We start from the raw sequence: 12,801 nt of genomic DNA on the forward strand, positions 1-12,801 counted from the left end.
GTCCTCTCGATTCCCTCCGTGATGCTCCTCAGCTCTCTCCTGTCGCCATGAGACGCTAGAATGTCGTCTACATAGGTGTCCTCCTCAAGTGCTCTCCGCTCTTCTTTTAGGTGGGCGACCTCTGGCAGCCTTGCCGTCTTCCTCATGGCCAGCTGGGCGATGCATCCGGCTGGCTTGTCCCCGATGTTGACGCGGGTAATTGCGTAGGTTTTGATCTTCTTTTCCTCTGCGAGAGTCATCTCTTTCCCGCCCGGCTGACAATTTCCGCAGCGACACCCTCCACACTTTGGCTCGCACGCGGCGCTGATGCTATCCCAGCTCCACCACTCGAGGACCTCTTTGCTGCTTGCAGCTGTTCTCCCGGTCTTTTCATGACCTTGCGGCTTCTGGTCTCCATCCTCTTCTTTTGCGCTGGGCGTCTTGCAGGGGATCTCCTCAAATCTTACTGCCTCCGTTCTCAGAGAACGCGCAAAGTGCGTCTGGGAGTTGTGTGCGGATCTTTCCCAACTTTCAAACAGGTCTGGGTGCGTTCCTCCCACGGTCTTCCCCAGAGGCCCGTCCCACAGCACCAAGTCTCCCGTCCCTCTTCTCCACCGTGGAGCGAGTCGTCCCTCTCGGTGGCTGATCAAGAGCTCGATTTCCTTAGGTCGGACCAGCTCTTCCTTCTCGACCCCAGGGAAGAACTTACAGAGTCGCTCTGGACTGATGACCTTGTCTGCACGAGCGATTGTGTCGAGCCCGTAGCATACCATCTCGTGGGGACTCCATCTGTTGTTGCTCCACGCTCTGACCTTTAGCAGGTACTTATTAGTCTTGACCTTGACCTTCATTCCACCGACTCCATGCACAGTCAGTGTTACTTGCTTCCGCTCCAGTCGGAGCCGATCGGCGGCCCGGTTGGTGATATAATTTGTGTCGGAGGCGAGGTCTATGAGAGTTCCCAGGGCATATCCATCTTCTGTTTTGACTGTCAATATCATCATTAGTACTGGATGTTCCTCTGGCCCATCCTCTGCGAAGAGACTTCCGCCTTCTGCGCCCGCGCTCAGCGTCATCGAAGCCTTACTGGTGAATGCCTTCGCCCTCCTCTCCTGTTCAGGGTTGAGTCCCAAAGAATCCAGGAATTCTCGTTGCTTGTCAGCGAACCCTGGCCCTGTCCTCTTCCCCTCTCTCCATTCGGGACACAGAAGGTAGTGATGACTTGCCCTTCCTTCATCCCGCTTGCACACTCTGCACAGGTACCGGTTACTACACTCCCCGTCGGCGCCGTGCATGCCCAAACATTTCTGACAGGCTTTGCTTTGCCTTACTATGGCTCGTTTCTCTGCCAGACTGACACTCTTGAACTTTTGGCAGAAGAATATTTTGCCACCGTGCTGATCGCTTCCACAGATGTCACACTCTTCTCTTCTTTCCGAGTTCCTGCCCGTGACTCTGGTTTCACCTCGATGTTCCTCCTCTTCTTCATCTACCGGTGAGTCTCTCTCCGTGGCCCTCGTGAATGCCCTCTTCTCCCATCTGACTGGCTTCTCTGGTGTTCCCTCAGAGGTTTCTGTGGAGCCTCGGATTCGCGCCATCCTTTCGAGGATTACTTCCTGCCTTTTCAGAAACAGAAGAAGAGCATCGAATTGCTTGTCTGGGGCGACTTGGTTTTCGGGTTCGGTTACAAAGGTAAACCAGCCTTCCTGCACGCGATCTGGTAGTTTGCTCTCGATGGCCTTAATTACAAGTGGGTTCTTCATAGCGCCCACTTCTCCTAAGTCAGTCAGGTCCATGAGGGCTCTTTCCACTGCCTGAATAAGGTCGATTGCTTTCCTCGGCTGGTTTCCTTTTACCGCTGGCATTCTTTCCAATTCCTCAATAATTTGCAGCGCGATGGTTGCCTTGTCTCCAAACCGATTCTCCAAGGCTTTGAATACGTCTTCCGCTGAGCGGTAGCTCGAGAGTTTGAGCTCCTCGAAAACCTTTCGGTCTATGCTCTCGAGGAGGTGGAGTTTCTTCACCTCTGGCGACCCCGATGGGTCTCCCTGCCGCTGCAGGCTTTCCCAATCTTTCCGCCAGCGATGAAAATCTCTCATACACCCGCTGAACACGGGCAGCCTTGTTGGAGGGAGTTTGATCTTGGCTCTAGTGCGGTTGCCTCCATATGTGGCGCTCTCCAGCCCTGCCTCCCGGGCTTGTTCCCATGCTTCCCGCTGAGCCTCCAGTAGTTTGGCGCGCTCTTGAGCGGCTATTTCTGCTGCCTTCAACTCAATCACGGCCGCCTTCTGCCTTGCCTCAGCGATCTCTTCTTCGGCCCCCAATTTCACCTTCGCTGTCTCCTTCTCAAACTCGGCCACGCTATCAGCTGACTTCAGTCTTGCCTCAGCGGCTTTCCTTTCCAGCTTGGCAATGGCTTCTTTATTTTCTCTATTTGTCGCTCGATCTTTGGCCTCTTTTTCGGCGAGAACGTCGGCCCTTTTCCTCTCATCTTCGGCGAGAGCGTCGGCCCTTCCTCTATTCGCCGCTCGATCTTTGGTCTCTTCTTCGGCGAGAACGTCGGCCCTTTTCCTCTCATCTTCGGCGAGAACGTCGGCCCTTTTCCTCTCATCTTCGGCGAGAGCGTCGGCCCTTTTTCTATTCGTCGCTCGATCTTTGGCCTCTTCTTCGGCGAGAACGTCGGCCCTTTTCCTCTCATCTTCGGCGAGAACGTCGGCCCTTTTCCTCTCATCTTCGGCGAGAGCGTCGGCCCTTTCTCTATTCGTCGCTCGATCTTTGGCCTCTTCTTCGGCGAGAACGTCGGTGGCCATTTGCTTTGCTGCGGCGGCCTTGTCGGCCATTTTGTCAGTATTCTCCTTCTCAACTCTTCCAAATTCAGTCACAAACGTTTCCCAAAGTTCATCCCTTTTGTCCTCCAGCTCCTCTAGTGACTTTCTCGTGTTGCACGCCTCAACTACAGGGATCCACTCCCCCCAGCTTGATAGCAGACTTCGTGCTTTGATGATGAGGCTCTCTGTGAGTGTGCTTCGTTCTTTACAAACGTCGTGGGTTGCCTCTTCTAGACTGATCCTCTTCGCGCCTTCGTGACTCCTTTCTGCTCGTCTAATTGTGGATGAAAGTTCGACCCCCGCGAACCTTGTCCACATGTTGGCCTTTAAAACGTGACCGACCTGTTCAACCTTCTGAGCTCTCTCCTCAGCGGCCTTGGTGATGTCTTGAAGAAGCTGACTGTTGCCTGTCTCAGGTTCCTGACTTGCTTTGGCCTGCAAACCTTCCTCATAATTGTCGTCTGCAGAGTTTAGGTCTTTCGCGTTTGATAGGAGCGCTATCCACTCGCGTTTCATGTCATCTTCGCCCATCAATGCCACTGACCTGATGATGTGGCGGTATCCTCTCTCAAAAGTGACTGCCAACTTTTCCCTTTCGGTCCTTAGTGCCTCCATTCTGCCTGTGACTCAGAAATAACCTGTGTGTACCTGTTTCGTCTTTCTATCTTATATCTTCAGCCCTCTCTGACTCCCTGAGCTGATTTGCGCTGGTCCCTGCACTTCCTTAACTAGTCTTCGGCAGCGGAACCAGGTTCACCGTGGGGTCATCCCAGGGATACTGCTAAAAATAAAATAATAAAGTGGGAGAGGATTTTCCTCCCCCCGACGACTTAATACCCAGGTACACACAAACCTATTTTAATGCAAACAGTCAATAGAGTCACAGAGAAGAGTGCTGGGTGTGGGTAGCTCTCTGGGTAGCTGCTATTAGCTCGCAATTCCTTTCTTGGTGGGTCTTGTAGGTTAGCCTAGCTGGCTGTGGATTCTTGCAGTTGGGTTAACCAGTTGAAGCTAGCCGTGGATTGTTTCACTCCTTGCCTGCCTAGCTAGCTGTAGCCTTGAGTGCTATAAGCTCTACCGCGTGCCTGCTGCGCTAATGCGACAACAGGGCTAACGCTAGCTTAGTTTGCTAATGCTACGCTGGCTAGCAAGTGGCTAGTTAGCTACAGTTGCGGGCGCCACGGCTCCGTTTCCGGCCTAGTTAGCTGTAGCTTTGAGTGCTATAAGCTCTACCGCGTGTCTGCTGCGCTATTGCAACAACAGGGCTAACGCTGGCTTAGTTGGCTACTCTACGCTAGCTAGCAAGTGGCTAGTTAGCTACAGTTGCGGGCGCCGCGGCTCCATTGCCGGCTGGCGGCTGCGTCACTAACCTGACCAGGCTTTAGCTTGCTCTTATCTCCGGTGAATGGATCCTTGTCCTCCCGGAGCTTCTGTTGCGTCCAACCGTGCTTGTATTTCCTTAGCTAACTGACGGTCCGTCCTCCTGCGGTCGTCAGCGGGTGTTTTACAATTGTTCAGCTCTTCCTCTAGTTAGCTGAATGGTGAATGTTCTGCTTGCTCCGGCAGTACCCGTGGGTGAAATGATGAGACTGACACAATTCGGTTTGGTTTCCTTCTTCCTCTAATAAACAGATTGTAAAACTGAAACACATTGATCCATTAGTACATGTAAATAATTAACAGTGAACGAACTAACAGAAAAGATTCAACAAACTACACAATCATTCAGAGCTCAACTTACCAACTCCCATCTCGCTCTATACTGTCATTCCGATTCCCTGCCACCCAGATTACCTCCATTAAGCCCGCCCCCATTTCTATCTAAGCCAATCACTCTCTGCATGCATACTTTTACCCAATCAAATGAATCAAACAATAAAATAAACTCCCAATCAAATACCCTCCCATGGATTAGCCAAACAGTTATCATCACCTGTCCTACAAACAGGCTAAGTCAGAAAATAGCATTGAACTATAACCTATCACTATGATTATTTTCCAATACTGTTGGAGTATGTTGAAACAAATGTACACAATTGCCATGTTATGTTATAGTTTTTTTAAATTATTATATTGCATGACAACTCTAAGACTACAAAGCTAATGTGAAAGTTGAGCTTTCTGCCTTGTAATAACAAATGGAAAAAGATGAGTAAATTGCAAGGAGTACATGCTTTATTCAAAATACATTCAAGTAATACTCCAGCATTTCGAATGTGTTAAGAATTGATCAGAGTCAATCATTGGCACCTAAGATGGCGGCGCGCACAGACGCGCGGCTTGGAGTGGCTTCAACACTGGTGTTTTTTAGTGTTTTTAAGTACATTTGTATGTACACTTTTATTTTAGTACTTATAGGGAACGGTTGTGTAAATAGTACCTACAGCAGACTAGACTTACTAGAAGTTGGTGCGCAAAACGAGGGGACTGTAACGGCGGAGTTCTTGAAACAACAAAGGATCCCACTCGACGTTGCCCGGTCACCGGGTGAAAAATACTACGCTCTCCCAATACTCAAGCGCAAACGTCGGAGGCGAGACCGTAAGCAACGCCGAGGAAGAAGGGGGGGCCTGCTAGCCAGGCTGAGAAGCCCGGATAAGCCTGCTTTGCCGAGTATTTTCCTATCCAACGTCAGGTCCCTGGCTAACAAGATGGACGAATTGAGACTACAGGTCGTCACAAATAACATTGTGGGAGATAGCTGTGTGATTATTCTCACTGAAACCTGGCTAAATGACACTATCCTGGACTCCGCGGTAAGCCTAGAAGGGAGAACCCTTCACCGGGCAGACCGGACTTTGCTTAGTGGGAAGACCCGCGGAGGTGGGCTCATTATATCTACGAAGGACAGCTGGTGCTTAAACACGAAAACTGTAAGTAGCCACTGCTCCCCTTACCTGGAATACTTGACTGTTAAATGCCGACCCACTTACCTCCCGAGGGAATTCAACGCAGTGTATATTACAAGTGTTTACATTGCACCAAACGCAGATGGTAGCTTAGCATTGGCGCGGCTATATGACGTCATCAGTGGTGAACAGAGCGCGGACCCACAGGCAGTCCACATTATCGCCGGAGATTTTAATCATGCCGACCTGAAGGTAGTACTACCCAAGTTCTATCAGCATGCCGACCTGAAGGTAGTACTACCCAAGTTCTATCAGCATGTTAAATGTGCAACAAGAGGAGAAAAAACACTGGATAAGGTATACACCAACATCAAGCGTGCTTACAAGGCTAGACCGCTAGCTCATCTAGGCTCATCTAGCTCACTACCATGAGGAAAAGTGCTCCCATCACCACTAAGACTGTCAGAACCTGGCCAGAAGGGTCCGCTCCACTGCAGATCTGCCTAAGTGACACCTCATGGCAGGAATATGAGCATGAGGACCTGGAACAGTTCACGTCGTCGGTTCTGAACCACATAGTGAACTGCACCAACTCAGTCACCGTGGACAAACGGGTCCGGGTCTACCCCAACACGAAGCCATGGATGACTGGGAAGGTCCAAAAACTGATCAATGAGAGGGACAACGCCTTCTTCGCAGGGAAGGGCACACTGCTGTACAGCACCACCAGGGCTAACCTAAAGCGCGGCATCCGAGAGGCCAAGGCAGACCACAGAGAGAAGATTGAGGAATGCTTCCTGAGCAACGACTCCAGGCGGATGTGGCAGGGGGTTCAGCACATGACAAACTTCAGAGCCAACAGGCTCACAGCCGCAGAGGACGACCCCCTGCTGGCGGAAAAGCTGAACTCCTTCTACGCCCGGTTCGACGAGGGGCGAACGGAGGTAACCACAACACAAACACCACTCTCTCCAGCTCTCAGCAGCCTCACCCTCACAGAGCATGAAGTGAGACGCGTGCTGAAGGCGGTGGACCCCAGGAAAGCCTCTGGGCCGGATGGCGTCCTGGGACGGGTGCTGAGGGACTGCGCCGACCAGCTGGCCGGGGTTTTCACCAACATCTTCAACCAGTCCCTGTCCCAGGCCACCATCCCACCCTGCCTGAAAACCTCAACTATCATCCCAGTCCCGAAGAAAAGCACGGTGAGCTGCCTAAACGACTACCGCCCGGTGGCACTCACACCAATCATCATGAAGTGCTTCGAGAAACTAGTCCGGGCCCACATACTCACACGCCTCCCGCCCAACCTGGATCCATACCAGTTCGCCTACAGAGCCCACAGGTCCACAGAGGACGCCATCGCGACGACTCTCCACGCCACTCTATCCCACCTGGAGAGGGGAAACAGCTACGCGAGACTGCTCTTTGTGGACTTCAGCTCTGCCTTCAACACCATCCTTCCAGACAGGCTAGTGACCAAACTACTAGACCTGGGACTATCACACTCTATATGTGCATGGATCAAGGACTTCCTGTCCGACCGCCCCCAGAGGGTGCGGGTGGGCTCCCACACCTCCACAGCCCTCAGACTCAGCACTGGGTCCCCCCAGGGCTGCGTGCTAAGCCCCATCCTCTACAACCTCTACACCTACGACTTCACCCCCGTCCACCCCAGCCACTCCATCGTAAAGTTTGCAGACGACACCACCGTGGTGGGCTGCATCTCGGGGGGGGACGAGGCGGCGTACAGGGATGAGGTAGAGCAGCTGAGCAAGCTGTGCAAGGTTAACAACCTGCTGCTGAACAAGTCAAAGACCCAGGAAATCATCGTGGACTTCAGGAGGAAAAAATCTGAGGTCCAGCCCCTGCTCATCGACGGAGAGAGCGTGGAGAGAGTCTCAACCCTCCGATTCCTGGGGGTGCACATACAGGATGACCTGTCCTGGAAGAACAACACAGCAGCCACCATCAAGAAGGCACAACAGCGGCTCTACTTCCTGAGAGTCCTCAGGAAGGAACACAACAAGCAGGAGATACTGGTGGCCTTCTACCGCGGCGCAGTGGAGAGCATCCTCACCTACGGCATCTGCAACTGGTTCTCCAGCTGCACAACCGCGGAGAGAAATGCGCTACAGAGAGTCGTGAGAACAGCCCAGAAGATCACCGGCGCCCCCTCCCCTCTCTGGAAGAGCTGTACAACACACGCTGTCTCAGGAAGGCCTCCAAGATCTCCAGAGACCCAACCCACCCTGGGTACGAACACTTTGCCCGGCTGCCCTCGAAAAGGCGGTACAGGACCATGGCCGCAAGGACAAACAGACTGAAGCTCAGCTTCTACCCCAGGGCCATCCAGGCCCTGAACACAGCAAAGACCTAGGTTCCGGGCCCTGGTCGCATCGCACGCCGTGTGCATTGGCCTTTAGTGTCTCCTCTGAAAGTTCCATCTCTCACACCTTCCATATGATGTGGGGGTTGTGTTTGGCGATTGTTTCACCTTCTGATGGAAAGCTAGTACTCCATTATTATGAAAATTGTGCAGAGTAATTATATTTGGAACTCACTGTATATTCATCCTAACATGAGAAACAAGAGCCAACATCAAGCAAGGCTTTTTCCCCTTTTCTATAAGAGATACAAGGTCTGAAGATGAGTAAACCCCTGGGGTCTGGGGCCGAAGTGAAAGTGGCTCGGAATAAAATTAACGATGTTGTTATCAACATGAGTTTACAGTTTTTCTCAATTGCTCAAACACATTTCCCAAAACTTTCCTCCATTTTCCCAAAACTCTAAACACAACACTCTTTTCTAAAGCTACATAAACAAAACCACACCTTCTCTCTTCAAAACTCAAACTTTCACACCAAAACAGCTGCTCAAAGCCTACAAAAATGTAAACACTATGCATCATTACAGACTACAACAAAACAACTGAAAACACAATGTTCAGTGTGTGAGAATGTTCTTTTTTTTCACAACTGAGCGTCTCAATTATTGAGTCGTACATTTTTATAAATGAGGCCCATGGTCTGCTAGAGGAAACCCTCTCACAGCCTGTGGGTTTGGTTACTGGCAGAGAGTAGGCTTCTGAGGGTGTTGAAGTCACGTAGACAGCAGAGTACATACATGCACTGTGGTGGGGGTGGAAGGAGGGATGCAGAGAAAAATAGAGGGCTTCAGTTTCAAAATGACTGATGCCATTTTCCACTGAATACTACAGCTCGTTTACTATCTGCTCAACAGTATCAGAATTGGTCATTCTCATTGCAGTGTGTGCGCGCACATGTGTCTCTGTATGCATGCATGTGTGTATGCAAGTGTGTGTTTGTTTGATGTGGAACACATATCTAATAGTTCTATTCAGAGTTCGCTGACTTCTTAGATCTTATTTTTTGCAATCATATTTTTTTCAATGTATGTATCAAGCAATTGATATGGTGATAAGGTGTTTGTCTACTGAACTTGGACAGATTTTTATTTGGAGTAAAGATACAAGTTTATCTGTGAGCATTATAAAGGAAATAAATGCTGTCATTCTGTCTGGCTTTTCACTCTGTCAATGTTGGGCTTTTCACTCTGTCAATGTGCTTCTGTCTTCACTCTGTCAATGTTGGGCTTTTCAAGATATTATTTTCAATCGTCCTTACTGATTGTCTGGTATTTTGAAAACAGATACTTTTTATGACCACAAAGCTGACCAACACAAAAAAACAAAACCCAGATTTGCCTATATACTCTCCATTGATTTTTTATTTGCTTAATTACAGTAAAAACATTTCAGCTATCAACACTTTTGTGGATGCAGTTACATCCCTTTTCGGTGATGAACAACAATAAATCAAAACACAGATCTCGACTGATGACGAACACTTGTCTACCATACTGTGTCTTTCAACCTCAAAAAATAGCACTCGACTTTGATAAGCTTATTGTTCTGTAATTTTGTCTTTTATATTTATTGATACCTATGCCATTGTAAAAAAAAAAAAAAAAAAAGGAAACTGTGTGAAAATAGGCTTGTTAAGCCTTGTTAAGCCTCATTATGTAATAACTGCACATTATGTAATAAAATCCCAAAATGTAATAAAAAGTCACTTTCAATATGTACACCGCATTATGTAATAACCTGCACATTATGTAATAAATCGCCAAAATGTAATAGCGTTTGCCTTATTATGTAATAAATGTTTTTGCCTTAATTTGTAATAAATGTATTACATATTGTGCAGGTTATTACAAAATGCGGCGGTTGCACTTTTTTGTAACACAATTGAAAAAATAGCAAAGGTCATTCCTATCTAAAAAAATGGAAACAAGCACAGTTTTTCCAACTATAGACACATTTCTCTCCTTCCTCAGTTTTCAAAAATATTAGAAAAACGTTTTGTAGTAAGACTGGACGATTTTATAGAAAAACAAAACCTACTGAGTGACCATCAATTTGGATTTAGATCAAATCGATCCACTACAATGGCAGTGATGGAATTGATTGAAAAAATATCCACAAACATTTAAAGTAAAGATTATACTGTAGGGCTATTCATAGATCTAAAGAAAGCATTTGATACTATTGATCATAGATTATTAATAAGAAAACTTGATAGATATGGCATTAGAGGGGTAGCAAACTTATGGATTAGAAACTATCTTGATAATAGACACCAGTATGTACAAATAAACAACGATAAATCTGAACGGCTAAGGGTCACATGTGGGGTGGGGTCCCACAAGGTTCAGTGCTGGGTCCAAAGCTGTTTATTTTGTACATCAATGATATTTGCAATGTGTCCAAGTTGTTAAATTTTGTTTTGTTTGCAGATGATACAAATTTATTTTGTTTTGGCAAAGATTTGGAGCAGCTTCTGGATACAGTGGAAACGGAACTAAAAACTATAAAACGATGGTTTGACACAAACAAGTTGTCATTGAACTTAGAAAAAACGAAACTTATGATATTTGGAAACCGAAAAATTAATAGTCAAGTACAAATCATGATAGATAATGTTGAAATTGAAAGAGTTTATGAAAAAACTTTTTGGGAGTTGTTATAGACCACAAACTATGTTGGAAAACACACATAAACTATTTAAAGTGTGAGAGAAAATTATTGTATGTGGGGGACATTTTTCTACATTTAAGATTCAAACTTGGTTTGTCTGGGGCAAAGCTATGGAAGCTGATTTCCTGTTTGTTGTCACACAATAGAACCGGTTTCTCTCTTGAAGCTTGACATTGGCTGGACGGCGGACACATTTGAATGATTACAAAGACCTGATTGCCCTCTTTTCTCCCGGAGTGGACTAGACCATCTGGAGCAGTTTTGGGCTTTTGTGTTCCCCAGACCCGGTGCTCTGGGACCAGACTGAACCAGTTTGTGGCTATTGTGTTCCTTTTTCACCATTGTGTCCCTAGGAGAAAGTGGGGGCCGATTCCCCCCTAACCTTCATCCCAATCATCTTCATCCATGTACAAACTCACACCCCTTGCTCATGATTGGTCTAAACCTCACCCGAGGGCGGACCCCTTACCTGTGGAAACCTGAATTGTATAAATACTGACATGTAATGAATGATCGTCACTTTTTGGGAGGAACTTTGAAACGTTCAGATGCGTCTGACGGACCTGTAAACTTCCTCCTTCTGCAGAAGAATATTAAATATCTTTTCTTATACATCTTGAAACGAAACAGGCTGCCATTATTGAATAATTTGCTCTAACAAAAGACAAAAATATCAAAGTCTATTGCAATACTGCATAAAACAAAAGACATACTCAATCCAAATTCATTACACATATTGTACCGTTCTCGAATAGTTCCATACATAGCTTACTCTGTGGAAGTGTGGGGAAACATACAAAACAATCACAAATCCAATGTATTTACTACAGAAAAGAGCTATACAAATTATAAACAGAGCTGCCTATCAAGAACCAACTAACAAATTATTCATAAACACCTATGATCTCAAATTTAAAGAATTGGTGGACTTCAAAATGGCACAAGTAATGTATAAAGTAAAAAAATAAGATGCTTCCAGACTGTATCCAGAGACTGTTTCAAGTTAGACAGAGTAATTACGAACTCAGAGGAATATGTACCTTTGAAGAGGAAATGAAAATGTGTAGTACACTAAAAGGATTTTACTAAAAAGTAGGATGATTGACAAGTATAAAACAGAAGTATAGATATAGTTTTAGTTTGGTATTTTTTTACTTTTTGTTAAAATGCGTAGGTGACATTTTGTTGTTGTTGTTTTTGATTATGCACTCATGGGAAGAAAAAAAAGTTAAAAAAGTAAATTAAAAAAATTAAAATAAAAAGTAAACATGCATGTAACAAGGGTAGGCGCAATAAGCCATGGCTTCAGCCTACACCTTTTTGGTCCTGGTACGCATTGTGACTGTGTACATTTTTTAATATACTGTATGTATTGTGAATTGTATAAGGGACCAAAATAAACATTCTCTCAATCTCTCAATCAATCTCAATAAAAAAATGGAAATGTAATAAATATATTTGACCATGAAAAGCATTTTAATTCTCCAACATAAAAAAATCCAGAATTGCATGTTGTGTTGAAACTAAATAGTATTTCTATCGACCACTTATATGCTGATTTGGTTGCGTTCTTCTCAAGTTATGAAGCCCCCAACGGCAATTTGCTTGTTTAGGAGACATTCTGAAGACCTGATAACTAATTCCTTCAGGGGATCATATTATTGTTATAAAAATGCCTTGTCTGGCAATTAACATTATGCTACTTTTCAAAGCATTTAAACGTACTGAGTGCGCTGCGGTGCTTTTTCTTTAAAAAAAAAATCATAGCCAGGGCTGAAAGTGGATTGAAGTTCTTGCAGGTAGCCTATAACTACACTACAATACAACAAAGTAGAGTCTGCACACTGCTAGTAGAAGTAGACTGCTCCCAGTAGATTCATTTTGATGTTTCAATCAGGAGTAGTAACACCAATGACACCAGTAGTAACACCAATGACAGTAACGGCAATGACAATTTACAGAACAAATGGGTTTTTACAAAATGGCCACTGCAGTACCTCAAGCCACATGTCTTCAATCATATCAAAATCATTAAAATATCCAATTTTATCAATGTCTTTTTATTTATTTTGATTCCCCTTCGTATGAA

The sequence above is a fragment of the Nansenia antarctica genome, assembly GCF_963989245.1.
Source record: "Nansenia antarctica genome assembly, chromosome: 9".
NCBI lineage: Eukaryota > Metazoa > Chordata > Actinopteri > Argentiniformes > Microstomatidae > Nansenia > Nansenia antarctica.